Source organism: Colossoma macropomum, unplaced genomic scaffold, assembly GCF_904425465.1.
Source record: "Colossoma macropomum unplaced genomic scaffold, Colossoma_macropomum, whole genome shotgun sequence".
In the NCBI taxonomy this organism is placed as follows: domain Eukaryota; kingdom Metazoa; phylum Chordata; class Actinopteri; order Characiformes; family Serrasalmidae; genus Colossoma; species Colossoma macropomum.
The window spans coordinates 40,352,640-40,369,999 of record NW_023494799.1 but is presented as its reverse complement, the minus strand read 5'-3'; the positions used below and the strand labels follow the sequence as shown (position 1 = coordinate 40,369,999).

General features: G+C 41.2%; 1 pseudogene; it reads left to right on the top strand.

Moving 5' to 3' along the window:
- The first annotated feature begins 579 nt into the window (after positions 1–579).
- On the top strand, positions 580–15,263 carry LOC118819396 (annotated as a pseudogene).
- Positions 15,264–17,360: the final 2,097 nt, after the last annotated feature.

Below are 17,360 nucleotides of genomic sequence, written 5' to 3'. Positions count from 1 at the left end.
ACACACACACACACACAGACACACACACACACACTCACACACACAGGCACACACACACACACACACACACACACACGCACACACACACACTCACACATACAGTCTCTTTCTCTCTGTCTCGTCCATCTTCAGTGTCCCCACATTCAGTCAAGTCACTCAAGCAAATTCGTTCTATTCAGATATATTCAGATATATTCAGGTGTATTCAGGTATATTCAGGTGTATTCAGGTATATTCAGGTGTATTCAGGTATATTGAGGTGTGGTTTCCTTTCATGTGGCTTTATTCCACAGTCACATTAGGCGTTTTAAACCTAAAACAACACCTCCGGGTCGCTGTTTCGGGAATTCTGAGTGTTTTTGTAAAACCTCCTTTATGCTTCTGTCATAAAGTCCACACTGAGGTCACTGACAGCCGGTCTTCTCAGCAGTTTTGCCTCAAACGCCTCGAATAGTTATTATTATTTTAGCTCACTGAGCTGCAGCGCGTACTTTCCACCCTCAGCAGCACCTCCTCCCTCCCCCCGCCGCCCCCCCCAGCCCCCCCTCAACAAACACACTTGCGGCTCGAAGCGGTCAGCTGCGCGCGCACGCCTCACTCGTGTTGACAGCGAGCCGCTTTCACGGCGGCGTTTTCTGGACTGGAGATAACAGAGCTTCACACGCGGAGCGCGCGGAGATATCAGCCGAAGCGGTTTCAGCGACTTTGAACACAGTCAGTGAAGCCCCGCATCAGTGCGGACTCTCCGCGCGCGTAAGAGGCGGGCACGTGAGACGCTTACGCGAGACTTCGGCTGTGAGGAGTTCAGCGTTTGAGCCGTGGAGTTTGAGTGGTGCGGAGTGTTTTTCTCCCTCGGAGCTGCTCGGTGTCTGATTCATCACCGCCCCGCGCGACGCGGACCGTCTGACTGACGGAGGATCAGGACTTTCTGCGGATCTGCTCGACTTCAGGTGGGCTGGTTTGACGTTATTTACCGAGAGGATTTATTAGATTTGTTCGTTTTGGCTGGTTTGGCTCCGTTTCGCTCACTGAAGAGCTGCTCTGAGTATGAAGGGCAGAAAGTAGAGGCTTCTTCAATAAAGGCGGTTAAAATATATTTTCAGGATTCACATCAGTGGATTATTCGCTTATTGAGTGACGTGGTTTTTATTTTAGGTGTTTTTTGCGTTGAGACTTTGAGTTCTTTTGAACCTCTGTGGTTTCTCAGTTACTCCTACAATTCTCATAGCAAAGAGTGACAGATATTTAACAGCTCCGAGGAACCAATAAAGGATCTATGATATCTGACAGCATAAAATATGCAAACCGTGTTTCACACATACCATCATATAAAACATACATCATATAAAACTACACGAACATATATACCTCTTCAGCTCATGACTGGTATTAGTGTATCATTACTGTTTATTCAGAATTGATTTATTTCACAGGAGAAGACGCGCGGGCTTTGGCATCGTACCAGTATGTTTTACTGAAGGAATGTGGTTTAATATGATTTAAGGAGAGAAACTGTGGCAACATTATAAATGAATTAAACGAGTGCTGACCTACGAAGAGTTCCAATAACTGAACAGCAGTTGTTCTTTTGTGTAAGGTGAGATTACTGGCACTGTAGAAAAATCCCCTAAGACTCTCAGGGCTCAGAGAGTTCCCCATTTAAAGCTTTCAAAGATAAACGTGATCTCTTCCCCATTCGTTCTGGTGTGTGCCAGGCGTTTTCTTCTATTCTCCGACACGCACCTTTGTGTGTGCGTAATGTTTGCGAATCAGGCTTGGAGATGTTTGAGGAAATCGAGGAGCGCAGGTGGAGGAGCTGCAGACGCATATTTACCCTAAGGCTATGAATAAATCAAACAGACCCTGAGCCTGTCTGTCCCCAGAGTGTGCATGCTGGAGTGAAAGGCGCGCACATCACCCCGGTAACCCCTGCAAGACCTCGATCAATATGCCTCAGTAGAGAAGAATGCTTCCCACAGCTTCCCTCGCTTTCATAGAAGGCTGAACAATTCACCAAGCCCAGGCTTATTGAACCGTGCCTTCAGTTTTTGCCTCATTAGAGGCAGGACGGCTCAAACCTGGCTCAGAAATATTTACCAGAAATGTGGTGTAACAGAAGAACAGAAAACCTGCTTACAGCTGTTTCTGAATAGGAGCCTTATAATGAAACTCTTTAGTTTCTGACATAAAAGAGTTTGAATGATACTGTTCACTCTTCAGCTGAGATATCGAAACTAAGCTGCAAAAACGACCCGTTTTGAGTTCGCTGTTTTTTGATATCAGGAAAAAAACTGAGTTTACACGTGTCCACCTATACAGCAATTCAGCCCTGTCCGTTCACGTTGAAGATATAAGGCGTGTTTCATCCTGGATGATTTTTCTAATGAGGCCTCAAGCAGGAAATCCAGCTACAGCATAGATAATTCACATATGATCTTAAGGGCACAGTAAGAAAACCAGCCTGTCTAATTCTAAGGCAGTGTTTCCCAACCTGGTCCTCAGGGCCTCCCAGACGCTCCACATTTTTGCTCCAACCTAACTCACAACACATAGGGATGAGGAAAATGTGGACCATCTGGGGGCCCTGAGGACCGGGTTGGGAAAACACTGTTAAAGAGGTTAAAAATGGGCTCATCAAAATGAATTATGACTGTTTTGGTGCATAAAAACACAGTAATGTCAAAAGTAGACCTCAGAGGTAAAAAATGAAAGGCAAGAGAAATGTAGGATATGGCCTCTTTAAGACAAACTACAGCTCTTATGTCGGTTTTCAGCATGTTTTCAGACCCTTTTCCGTTATTCTGGTTTTCCTGTTTAAACCACTCGGGTTCAGCTGCTTGGCTCAAGCAGTTTCCACCTGCCGCCGCTGTGACGCTGCTGAACATGGCAAATGATCGTGAAGCCACTGCCTGATCTGATCTCTGTTTTCACCACATATCAGTCATGCTCAGCAAAGAGGCTGAGGAACCTTCTTTTTTCCGTCCGTTTGTGATGTGTGAAGGCAAGCTATAGCAGTTAGCTCAGTGTTTCTCAACGCTGGACCTGGAGGCGCACTGCCCTGCGCATTTTAGTGCTAGTGGGCTGTTAATGCGCTGATTGGTTGGATCAGGTGTGTTGGGAACAGGGAAAAGCCCTAAATCGTGCAGGACAGTGGGCCTCCAGGACGGGGGTTAAGAAACACTGCTGCTCTGAGTAACGCCGGCATTGCAGTAATCTAATGTGCACAGCTTCATGCTTGACATGCATTGAACATGTTGAATCATCGTGGGGCGCTGCTGTAAGCCTGAGCGATCCATGATAAAAGATTAAAAGATCTGAAAAGGGACACTGAGAGGTCATGACCCAAAACAGAGCAAAGAATATAGGTGCAACATTTATTACACACTGAAGAGGAAACAATGGGTGTGGGGTGTGAAATTGACTGTGCAAAATACGAGTGTCTGTCTTTTATCGTGTTAGTGAGGGAATTTACCCCTAAGGGGCAGAGCCACCGATTAGTTTTTGGATCATTTTTTTCAGCTGACATTTTGCAGACAGTATTTTTTTACGGCGCGAATGCTTCAGTAAAGGCACACGCACTTGCGCTCATTCAGTACGTGTACGCCCTCACACTCCACGGCAGTTGAAGAAATGAAAAGGGACATTCTTTCGGTGAGGCCCACATAGCTCAAACAATGGATAGCAGAGAGAGGGAGGGCCTGCGGATCAAGCCCACCCTTCTCAAACAGCACAGAGGAACTGGGCACTCTATGTGCAGTAGATAAGAGTGGGCTGTGTCGAGGCGTTTCACAGAAACTCATACTTACAGGGTTAACTAGCGTAGTGTTGACCATCGTTTACAGGGAGCTGCTGTGAGCTAACGCTGAAAGCAGTTATTCCAGTTCGCTGGCACACTGAGTTGTTCCAGCACTAAATACAGATTGTAGCAATGCTGCCAAAGTTTTAAGGGCAAATATTTAACTGGTCAAAGGATTCAAGAACCAGTAAGCATGGCATATTCACAGGTTTCCCTCCTTGACCGTTTTTCTACACAATTTATCTTGCCAGTTTTTTTGTCTCACACTTAAAATCACACTCAAAAGTAAAATAACCCTGTGACAATATGGTCTAAAGCGCATGAGTCACTTTCTCCTGCAGTCTGTCTGCAGGTGTTGTGTACTGCACAGTGCCTTTCGCTGCAAGTTTGTGCATGTCTGTGTGTAAACAGTCTCTGAATGAGGGAAAACCACTGCAATGTGTGAATTTTTTTTTGCAGTTTCATTTCTCGGATATAGGCTAGCAAGGCACTGCAGTTCATATCTGCGATGTGAGTTTACCCAGCCTTTGCTTTAATAAAGTTCTTCAGGGCTGCTGTACGACCACTTCACATTAGTGTGAATGAACATGCACACGCATGGATGGATGTAAAGCAGTCGTTAAGCCTCAGTAATTCCAATCATTTAACAAACTGAAATCATGACCACAATGGTGTAGTTATCTGATCTAACACAGCCTGACTCAAATGCTGAGAACAGGTAGAGGAATTAAAGGATAAGCTTGGTATTTTTCCATGTGCTGACATGCTAAACGCTGTAACTGAGGTTGTATTTAGGGTTTTTCTAGAATGAAGGCATACGCTTAACAATAAGCTATTCTAAATATGTCTACTTTCAAACTGTAAAGTTGTAACTTTCGGTACTTACTGAACAATAAAACGGTATAAAATTCTAAAAGCATAATCATAAAGTGTAATTTAACATGTACACCACGTTAAGACATTAATCATTTACCTGGTAAGCAAATGCAGCCTCACATCATCAGAATAAGTGTCTAGGGTGAGCCGCAAGTTAAAAAATGACTGACCTTGTCCTTTGAAAGGGAGTCATTTTGACACAGATTTGATAAGATTATAAAATTATGTTCACACAGTTATGAATTTTGGAAACATTGCACACCGTGTAGCTGGGTCAAAGCCATATGCACTCTCATCGATGAAGAGTTCACTACTTCACATTCATTTCAGAACTATCTGAATTATTAATAATTCAGTGAACGTCACATTTGCTGTTTGAGTCACACAGAAGCTGGTCACTTTCCAACCACTCTGAGCAGATTCATATGGCTGACTAAGTCTTGGCTGTGAGGCGTCTCCTTGATTCTTGAAAAGGGGCAATTGTATCTTGTATCTGAAGCATTTAACAAACAAGTCATTGATGAAGGGTTATAGGTTGCAACATGAACAGAACACTATGAAGTGACAGCGAAGCTGGACAAGCAAGTCTTCTTTTGCTAAAAAATAAAAAGTTAAAGAAAAATACTTAGAAAGGATTTAACAGGCAAGCATTCCATCATTTTCCTTGACCATGAGCAGAAGCTGTCCTTATTATATTATAATATTATGTCTGCCAGGAAAGAATTAATGTCCTTATAAATAGCAGTCGTGGGTCTGGCATTTAGGCTGACAGAATGTGTATTTAAGACTGAGCAAAGGTGTTCTGTACTGATAAAAGTCAGTAATATATTGTGTGGTTATGGTAGACGGCCTTTCTCAGGAAGTGTGATTGTGTTTCCTACAGATAATCGACAGAAGGTTTGCCTGAACACATCCTCTCGTAGTAAATATACAGATGGATGACAAACTAAAGGAAAAACCAACATGAAGTGTCTTAGTAAGTTGTTAAGCCCCCACGACCCACCAGAACGGCTCTCTGGACCTGTACTGGAGGGATGGAATACCATTCTTCCAAAAGATATTCCCTCGGTTGGGAAGTGGTGATGATGGAGGAGAGTGCTAGCTTACATGTTGGTCCAAAATCAGTCAATTGAGTTATGACCATTTTTATATTTTTTTACCATTCAGTGACCTCTCATGCCGTGTGGGTGAGGCATCGTCCTCCTGGAAGAGACTCCCATCAGGATAGAAATGTTTTGTCATAGGATAAAGCTGATCAGTCAGAATACCTTCGTATTGATTTGCAGTGATCCTTCCCTCTCAGGAGACAAGTGGACGAAAAAGTCAGCAAAAGGGGTCAAGCATTAAAGCGTGTGCTGTTTTCTTGATGTAGTCCACACGCATTGGTCCAGTTGTCGAGAGTCTGACCATGTCACTTTTTTCATATCTCTGTAGTCCAGTGCTTTTAGCACCACTGAACTCTCAAACATGTATTCGTCTTTGTAATTAGGGGTTTGTGAACTGCAGCCCTACAATAATATCCCTCTCTACATCGTTGTAGATGGACTGTGTTTGTTGATACAGTCTGATCACGTCCTGCGTTGACATTCTCGGTCACCTGAGCTGCTATGCTGTCTTTCTGACATATCGCACTAATGCACAAGAACCACGATCACGAGTGCTTTGGATCACAGTTTTGAATCTTATTCACTGATTTCTGTCCTATAGATCGAAATGCAGACGTTACTTGCATTACTTTTCCTTTTGAAATGCTAGACAGTTAAGCAGTGTGTAGCTCCCGCCATCAGCACCCCAATAATGAACTCTCTTTCAAATTAACTTCGATTTTTCCTCTTGCCATCGTGATCTAAAATTGATATCAAATATATGCCGCAGAATATGGTAGGATGATAATTGCTCAGTTGTATTGTGCAGAACATGCACTCCTCATGTTTCTCCAATCGTTTATTCATTTATTTTCCTATTCACCAGGGTATATTTTGGTTTGTCCATCTGAATTTTCATGACCAAATCGCAAGGCAAATTATTCAGTAACTGCATGAAATAAATGTAAATTTTTATTTTATTTATTTATTTATTTATTGTAAAAGTTCCCCTCAAAATAGCAGAAAGTGTGTTTTATGATCACACATATTGCTATATGCTTACAATTTACTGCTGAAAGCTAAAAATCTTAGACGCTCTTTGTATTATTTTATAAAAATAATGTTTACAGTGCAGATCACTGAAGAGACGCCATCTGTTTATAGTTTATAGCCCAGATTTGTGGAAAAATGGGTCGACTTTCAGTAGAAAAAAAACTTGTGAGTTCAGCTTCTTTTATTATAAGGGTTTAAAATTACATCACCCATCTATTTGACTGGAAAGAAGACAGTTACAGCTCTCATACGACCCCCACCTTTAGAATGTAGCTTATGAAATATGAAAGTTATGAAGAATATGACGAAGTGTGTTTTGGAACCACCGGTGGTCTCAAGGAGATGAAAAGGTTAATTCGTCAGTCGCCTGCATATGAGGCAGTAAACAACAGTGCTTGCTCAGTACGTCCTTTGATTATGGTATTTTTGTGGTTGTTTTGTAGATGTTGTGATGGATACTGGTATTAGAACCTTCGGGAGAATCCTGTTACTGGCCTTTCTTGCATTCTTTGGAAGGCAAGGTGAGTGTTTGCAGTGCACAGAATGCGATGCTGCATAATCAGTTCTAGTTTTAATGTATGTTTTTGAGCCGAAACTCGTCTCGTATGTGCTAAACAAGAGAATATAGTCCAGTTAAGAAGTGATCACATGTTCTTCTGTCTTATTTTATTGTTGTTTTTTTCATATAGTGGCAACAGAGAACGACAAAGATTCAAGCTGTGTGGAACTTGGATTCATGGAAATCATTCGCGAAACTTGACAGTCGATTTAAAGACCGGCTGTAAGAATGTCACCATTTCAGCCAGTGACAGCTCCCTGTCTATCAGGGGCGAGATTACAGCTCAGTGTATCAGATCTGAAGTTTGGGCCCTGCCCCCGTCCCCGGGGCCCACTCCCTTCTGTGTGTTCTGGGAGCCTCTGTTGGACATGCTGATCGTGGAGGTGAACTACACGAATACTATACTCTGTGACTCTCATGGAGTGCAGACCACGTGCTGTACTGACCTCTCCTCCGGGGACCAGAAAAAGGCCCAGCGCCATGGCATCGCGAACGGCAGCATCCATGGGGACGTCATCACCAGTGATGTCGTCGCCTATTATGAGTTCAAAGGCGGCGTGATTAACTGCAGTAAGATTCAGATTGTGTCATTTTACAAACCAAATGCATGGCATCACTGTTGTAGCAAAACCTCGTATCTCTGAAATGGTACCTTTAAAGGCCAAAGAAAAACAGTTCTACCTTTAATGTATGTGCTGGTGTTTTCTAATGGGGAAAAACATGACATGCAAAAATATGTGACGAGGTTTTGTTACAGCATTGACAATACAGACTGTGACCTAAGTTCCGGTTTCATATTTAACCCCTTGAAGTTGTACGTGACTCTTCACTCCCGTAATAACGTGTCTTAGATTTTAGTTACATAATAGTAACCAAGTCATTTATAGTAGTAGCTCAGTTATAAGCCTAGGGTTTAAGGTGTCTAGTATTGTGTTGATGTGCAGTGAAACAGCATCTAATGATTCACCCGTCACTTCTTTTTTGCAGAGGAAGAGTTCTGTGATAAGGCAGTCCAGGAATCCAGAGGGGCGAACATGTAAGACGGCCACATTTCATGTTTCAGATCTTCACTTAAGCATTTCGGCAACATAAAGATTGGAATGCTTGTTTCACAGATTCAGTTCTTACAGATTAATAACACCAGCTGTCAGATGATGGTCACTGTATTCTTGGGCCATTTGCAACAAGTGTAAAATGAAAGTTTGCACATAAACAGGAAGCTGAACCACGTGACATGGGCGGTGGTGGGATATAGAATATTCTCTCAGTCAGCTCATGTCTGTCCAGAGAATGACATTATTTCATCTGGAATGATCAGCAACATAGATGTGTGCAATTCTGAAGCTGTGCTAACCAAGCAGTTCTTTGTGTGAACCCACCCATTCGTGTGCGTAAATATGTGTGTTTTGGAGCTGCATATTGAACCATGCATGGTTAGACGCAAGTCGAGTGGTTGTTTTTCAGTGGTTGAAATGGTCTGTGAGCAGATGCCTTGAATACCACAACATAATCAATGTGACATTCATAGCCCTGTAGAGCTTAATCTTAATAATGGCAACCAATTTAATTCTCTAATAATGTGCGTCCGTAGGATCGAGGACGCTGTGATGAGGTCCAAAACTGTCGGCAGTGTGGATCTACCATGTGCTCAGAGTGCTGTAGTTGAGATGAATGAAAATTTTGCAGGATACAACGTCACCTTGCCGGTAGGAGTACACACACAAACACACGCACAAGATTTTGCCTTTTGGATGCCTAATTGCATTGAGAATAAATAGAGAATAAACATTTGATCCGAAAAGTATGTTGAATGTCTTGTGTTCATATTAATATGACATATTTGAATCGGGTATAAATGTAGATACATGTTTGAAAGTCATTTGAATGTGTTGTTCTAGGCCCCACCTCATGTGCCAGCAAACATGGTTCCCCTTGTGCACCTACCTGCCTGCCTAAAACCTGCACAAAAGACAGCTAAAGTAGTCTGCACCTACTTCAAGAGCAGCACATTGTTTCAGGTGCGATATTTTCTCACAGTAATATGTAGTATTATGCATTGGACTGGACAGCATTGGTTTACTGGCTTACTTCCATGTAGTTCCAGGGTTCTGCTGAGGTTCTGGACGAAGTTGTTGGGATCTCGGTGGAAAATGAGATTATCGCAGACCTCCCAGAGCCTGTCAGAATCAAGTTCCATCACTCTGACATTCTGGTAAGTGTGTGAGTAACTCAGCTGTCACAGTTGTTACAACAAATAACCTTTTGTTTACCGTTTACAGTGAAGGATAAAGCCTAATGTGGTTATAGCTTGCATGTGTCTTACTTGGACATCCGTTTCCGAACAGGAGGCTGTGTATATTCTCTACTGTCACGCAGCCAGCGTGAAAACCACTTCAAAGAGCTTGTGAAGGTTAAGACATGCTCAAGTTAGAGATGCGCGAAATGAAAGACAGCAAGCTAACCTGTTTTTTTTTTCTTCTTATTAGCATCTGTTCTTCACTCACTGGGAAACTTTTAATATGACTGGTCGTTTTTCCTCTGCATGCACAATGACTTTTCTAATTGCCTTGTTACTTGACTGTTGATGTGTCTGTTTTTTGGCAGGCAAATCAAACTGCAAAATGTGTTTCATGGGATACAAGAAAAGGTGGGTCAAAAGAGAGAGAGAGAGAGAGAGAGAGTGTTGCCACATCTTGCTGTGTTCTATTTCCAAGCAACATGACGTAACATACTGTCTAATGCTGATATCACACATGACAAAGTGTCTCATTCAGTCTTTTCTTTCCACTGTAGATAAAGAGATTAAGTGGAGGATGGAAGGTTGCAAAACAGTTCATATCAGCTCAAAGGAAACCGAGTGCTGCTGCAACCACCTAACATACTTTGCTATTCTTGTGGTGAGTGACAGGTTCCTGAACAAAACGAAGAAATTCAGCTCTGCAATGCATTAATTTGTCAGTAATCACCTACAAGTACAGCATAAATAGCTTACATTAGTTGTTTCTTATTTACATAATACAAACATACTGACAAACGTACTGCGTTGCCTTAGTTGCTCTGCCTCTCTCATTCATTTTTCACAGCAAGTGAACCCTACAAGAAAACTGCACCATCTACAGGCCCTGACCTTCATTACAGCAGTGGGCTGTGCCGTGTCCATCGTCAGCTGTGCCGTCCTCTTCGTTTCACTCTGCTGGAAAAGGTCTTTTGCAGCCTTTGTGTTACTTCAGTGGGAAATCTGTGTCGTGTCAAAAGACAATGACAACAATACAACATGTTTCGAGAGATTTGTTAACATGTTCTTCATGTGGTGATTGTTGTCTCATTTTTCTGCCACTCTTTCTGAATTTTAGGAGAGCTAAAGATCAGTCCAGTCTGGTGCACCGTGGCTTAGTAGTGGCTCTTTTTCTCCTCTGCTTTCTCTTTCGTCCTCACTGGCACTATAGCCAATTTGGGGCAAGATGAAGTGTGTCAGTTTGTGGGGGCGCTGCTGCACTACGCACTGCTCAGCACCCTCTGCTGGATGGCTGTAGAAGTGCTCCACACATTCTGGATGATCTACATGGTGTTCAGCCCATCGCCAAAGACATGGATTTGGTACCTGTTGGGATTTGGTAAGTTAAGTTCATATCCTACATTTTTCTTGTATTTAATCACCACTTTGACATCTGAGTAGGTTTATGTACTGAAAAGATTTTCTGTTGATCCTTATGTTCCAAAAATAGTTTTTTTATTGTGCTTTTAAGATTGATATGTCTAATTACCTCAGTTTTGATTGGCTGATCTGTGTTGTACCTCTTTTATTGCTTTTAATTAGCTTGAATCGTTGGCTAAACTGCTTAAACTGCTTGGTCGAGTAGGTAGATATACATAGACACATAGTTTTTTTGACATCACAAAATGAGCTGTTTTTCAGCTTAGTTTCAATCAGTGGTGGACAGTAACTAAGTAAATGTAATTAGTTACTGTACTTTTTTACTGTAGTTTTTTTGTGTATCTGTACTTCTGTACTGTAAGTTTTTCCATTTTGGGTGACTTTTTACTTTCACTTCACTACATTTCAAAGTCAGATATCTCACTTTTTACTCCACTACATTATGAGAAATCTGTCGTTCCTTTTGGTTTATATGTTTATAAAAACGTAACATGTCAAAATGAAAGAAGCACAAAGCAAGAACACCAATCAGGGCACAGCGGTCACTTAGTTTTGAGCTTGTTTTGACCTGTTGGTCATACCGACCCAGTGCAGCACACGGTTCAACATCAGTGCAGCAGCGTAAAATTCTGGGAGAGTCTGTTCAACATAAATGATGAACTAACCTAACTTTGTGTAAACAGACCACAATATAGAAATATGTACTCATATGCAGTTGTGACTGACGTGTCTTTATTCTGAATTTATACAAACACGATTTCATTTAATAGTAAATTAGTTTTGTCTAGTTTATGTTTATGAACAGAGACCTACAGATGCAGTTTAGTAAAGGAAACTCATTTGTGAATCTGAGTTTAAAGTTTTTATTAAACTTAAACTTGCAAATAAATCTTAAACTGAAACTCTGCTTGTTTGTAAAGTGATTTCAGAGCCACTCAGTTCTACTTAAAACTGTTTCCTTCAGTGTTTTGTGCTGATGATAATTTTAATAGACATCAGCGTCACTAATTAATGACATTCCATTAAAATACTGGTTTACCAAGAGCGACATTGGAGTATTTTCACCTCAAAATGAGTTGATGAAGCGAGTCTTGTTACAAAAAATGATAATAGGACATCAGAGCCATAATTAATCTTTCTAGTACTTTCACTTTTGATACTTAAGTACATTTGAAGGCAAATACTTTAGTACTTTTCCTCAAGTGGAGGTCTAAAGGGAGGAACTTCTACTTTTACTGGAGTAATATTTTCCCTTGGGTGTCTCTACTTTAACTCCAGTACCTGGTTTATGTGCTTCGTCCACCACTGGTTTCAATATATTGATCGTGTGGATGTTGGAGTGACTGGTATGGTTTTCCCATGATGAAGACCCTTTAATAAATGTTTTAAACTTTATTCATAGAGCCAATGCTTGTGCTAAAATTTTCTTCCCAGAGGCAGTGTTCCCAGAGGCAGTGTTCCCAGAGGCAGTGGTCCCTCGGGGACGGCCATGAGAACTGCTGTGAGGATTGAACTCACCTTGCTCAAAACTTACTTCTTGTTTTTTCCAGGTTTGCCAGGTGTCCCTGTTGTAATTTTGGCATCCATGGGGAACGTTTACGGTGAAAGGATGGTTATGCCGAGTGATGATGTCTCAAAGCCGTATCGCATGTAAGGAAAATTAAATCACTCATGTATGTCTTGCACTAAGGACGTCCATATGCCTGGACTGATTAAACTGATTCTGTGCTCTTCTCTCTCAGGTGCTGGATGACAGAGTCTCGTGCGGCCCTGTTAGCCCATTTCATCATAAACGTGGGCCTGCTGGCGGCTGTGGTGAGCTCTGGTTGCATCATGCTCTTCCTGGTGGTTAGAAAGATTCATAACCGAGATGAGTGGAGGAGGAACCGTGTGGCCTTCCTCAGCATCTGGGGCCTCAGCTGTCTATTCGGCACCACGTGGATGCTGATCTTCTTTGAACAGCTCTCAGAAACTGTTGTGTTTTTCTTCTGCATCATTAACTCTTTGCAAGGTATATTCAAAAAATGAAGTGACATATAAACCATTTATTTACAACTCATTTTCAGTTAAGTACAGTCAGCATATACACTGATCAGGCTTAACATCCTGACCACCTCCTTGTTTCTACACTCATTGTCCATTTTATCAGCTCCACTTACTATATAGGTGCACTTTGTAGTTCTACAGTTACAGACTGTAGTCCATCTGTTTCTCTGATACTTTGTTAGCCCCCTTTTACCCTGTTCTTCAGTGGTCAGGACCCCCATGGACCCTCACAGAGCAGGGACTATTTGGGTGGTGGATCATTCTCAGCACTGCAGTAACACTGGCGTGGTGGTGGAGTGTTAGCGTGTGTTGTGCTGGTCTGAGTGGATCAGACGCAGCAGTGCTGCTGGAGTTTTTAAACACTGTGTCCACTCACTGTCCACTCTATTAGACACTCCTACCTTGTCAGTCTTCCTTGTAGGTAGCTGCACAGTTTGTGTTGGTCATCCTCTAGTCCTTCATCAGTGGTCACAGGACCCTGCCCACAGGACACTGTTGGCTGGATGTTTTTGGTTGGTGGACTATTCTCAGTCCAGCAGTGACAAGGAGGTGTTTAAAAACTCCAGCAGCACTGCTGTGTCTGATCCACTCACACCAGTGCAACACACCACCACCACATCAGTGTCACTGCTGAGAATGATCCACCACCCAAATAGTACCTGCTCTGTGAGGGTCCATGGGGGTCCTGACCACTGAAGAACAGGGTAAAAGGGGGCTAACAAAGTATCAGAGAAACAGATGGACTACAGTCTGTAACTGTAGAACTACAAAGTGCACCTATATAGTAAGTGGAGCTGATAAAATGGACAATGAGCGTAGAAACAAGGAGGTGGTCAGAATGTTATGCCTGCTCGGCGTATGATGTTTGTTATATCATCTTAAAATATAGTTGTAATTAATGTTGACGTTTTCGGTTGACAAGTCAAACAGTCCCTTCGGTTTGTTTGTTTGAGCAAAGGTCCTAAAATGAAAAGTCCACTCACAGTTCTGGGCTCTAATGAACCGAGACATCAGAGGCCGAAACTGCAAAGGCCTTTGTGTTGATGTGAAACAATGTACCAGGAATATCACAATGTTCTTGTGGAAATGATATCAGAAGAAAATGTTCCTGCCAAAGATTTTGTTTGTTAACAGTGCACTGTTGTTCTTGAAAGGCTGGTATTTAACTGTTTATGCCACAGTCTGAAATCAGTTAAATGCTTGGAAGTCTAATTGGAAGCTAACTGCATGTCTTAGGTTACGTTAACAGAGCAAATAACAGATTCTGTCACTTTCTTACAGGATTTTTCCTCATGTTGCGGTTTTATGCACTGGAGCGGATGCGGAAGAAGCCTGGATTTGGTACGGATGGTAGCAGCACTGGATCCACACGGCAGCACATGTTACAAGCCCAAGAAAAGAGCTAGAAATCTGCTTCTTTAGATGACTCCTTTTTGAAGATGAGCTTGTATCGGTGACTATCACACATGTTTTAATGTAGTCACTTCCTTTGTTCACGAGGGCATTCTTACGTGTTTATTTCTGCATTCATGTCCTGCAGGTCAGGGTCTTAGATATGCCTCCTTAAAGTTCTGCACTGAGCTGAAGTGAAAAGGATAGAGAGGATTTGGAGATAATATGCAGGGCTTCACCTGCAGTCAGCTCAGTCTCGTAGTGTAAGCTTATTCCCTTATAAAAGATTCCAGCACTTTAAGGTTTGTTACTGTGCAAAACTACTGGATTCATTCTTAAGTAAAATAAGAAGCACATTTTTATCGAACGGCCAGTGATTTGATAGCTCATTATATGTACTGGTTAGAAATTAAATTGATCTTTATTGGTACGTCAGACACAAATAAACTTTAGATTTCTAATGGTCAAATGACCAGCATGGTTGATTCTAATCTGTGCTGGTGTTGTGAGGAATTGGTGGTTATTCTGTAAACAGTGTTTGTATACGTTCTGTGTTCTGTGGGGTGTTTAAGATTCATGCCAAACAAAGATGTCTTCCAAATTGCTTTATGTTCCTTAAAGTATTGAGGGTAAAATAATGACTAACTGTCTTTGAAATGGATACACTGTATATTTCTGCCACCCTGAACTGTGAGGCACTTTTATTTATTCTGAAGCTGAGCTTTACACAAGCGCGTCTTTTGTATTTGTGTATTTTTGTGACTATTTCTGTTGTATACAAATAAAAGCTGATGAAATTTGTGTGGACGTTGAAGCACATTGTGTGGCCAGGAAAGTGTTCTGTGTGTTTCACAGCGAAGCCTAAAGAAATGTAATGTTATTTTTGTTTGTTACGAATTAGTTTTTCTTATTAGTAGATCATCTTTTTTTTCACTGTTTATTATTATTATTATTGTTTATGTAGGCAAGTAAATTCAGACAGCAATGCAATTACTTATGTAGTGACTCTCCAGTGAGTGAGATTTCATATTCCACAATAACAAAATAGTCTGTTGTGTCGATATCATAACGTCAAACTACCATTGAATGAATAAATGAATAATGGCTCATCTACTGGGCTTCAGTTGAACTTATCCACTGCATGACAGGATGAATGTCTGGATGTCTGTGTATCTAGACAACAACACGTGACCACTCAGTCATTTCCTGTCTTAGGCCACCAATAAATACATGACCATAAGATTCATCAGCAGAACTGTAATCTACCGTGAATGTGTCTTTCTAATAAGCTTGTGTTTTTAATTGCTCCTTACAGTCGCAGCTTCTGTACCATGTTTGGAAAAACTAAAAGAGCACAGAATCCCATTTTTTTTGTACTTATTGTGCATGGAATGGTTATTCTTTCCTTTTTTCAGTTTTGCCTTTATAGATAATGAAAATTAATATAATATAAAACACCATTAATAAGTGTTATTATTGTTTCTGTTTGTTTTCTCTGTCATATTTGTCATTATGTTTTATGACTTACCTGGAGCGTAGCTCTAAACATCATACCGCCAATCCATGAACCATCTGCCTGAAAGAATCAGGGAGGTCGAACTGTGTTCCTGCTACGGCAGCACCGTTATTCTATATATGGTCCCTAAACATTTTGTTTTGATAGAAAATACCATACATTGTACTAAATATCCCTAACTATTCACACAAAGTGCGCACGAGCCGGAGACGTCAGAAGGAATTCTTTGCTACCAGGATTCTGGATGATGTCACTGGGATCTCGAAGGACAATGAGGTCATTATAAGTGGCAGCATTAAAGCTCCATGACTGTGACATTCCAGTAAGAGTGAGCTGGGCTGATTACTCAGTAACACACATGCACCACTATTGTCATTTGTCATTTGGTTAATTATTTACACGACTGTAAACTATTTTGGACTCCGCTACGGTGGATACTTTCCAATCATTTACCTCATTAGCATTTATTTCACATATAACGTTTACTTTTCATCCTTAAGTATATTTCACTCATTGTTAAAGATTTTTAACTATAAATTGACTAAAATCAATATTGGGAACACAGTAATGTAAAATTTGAGGAAGCATTATATTGGGTGTGCTGGGAAAACCCCAGTGTGGGTGGACTCCAGAAGCAGGACTGGAAAACACCAGATCAGTCTTTAACAAGGTAATGACTTTATTACATATACGTTATACATATACACCCATCAGAAGGGGGGCACACTGCCTTCTTCTGAAATATTCTCTTTCTCTCTATTCATTCAAAAACCATTCTGCCAAAAAGCAAAGTAAGGCTTCATAGAACAATGAAGATTTGTTCCAATTAACTGACCTGAAAATAAACATGTTGCATGAATTTCCATTCACAACTGAACACTTTTTCTTTAAATAAACAATATTTCATATTATGTTCAACATATTAGATATTTAATTACTTTTCATTCAATTTTTAAAAATCTTTTGCCATCTCAAGACATAGCAGCATAAAAGGGGTACATGAACACGGAAACGTCAAAGTATAGATGTGGTGCAGTTGCCTAACTGGAAATGTAGCCACTTCTTTATTCCCATGCTACTCAAGGCAGCCAGTGGCCCCACTGGCTCCACCCTGTGGACAAAGAAAAGACAGACATAAAAGACGGCCAGAGCCGGGCCAAGTCTGCCACACTGAGATACTAGACTTCAGCTCAAACACCCCTGAACTTTAAGTTCAGCACCATATTCAAAGTTGAGTTCAAAGACTGATCAGCAAGGAGATACTACTGAAAATACATGCATCAGTATTCAGGCTTCTGTCAAACCTAAAGTCAGGTTAATCTTGTTCTTGTGGCCACGTATATATATATATATATATATATATATATATATATATACTGATT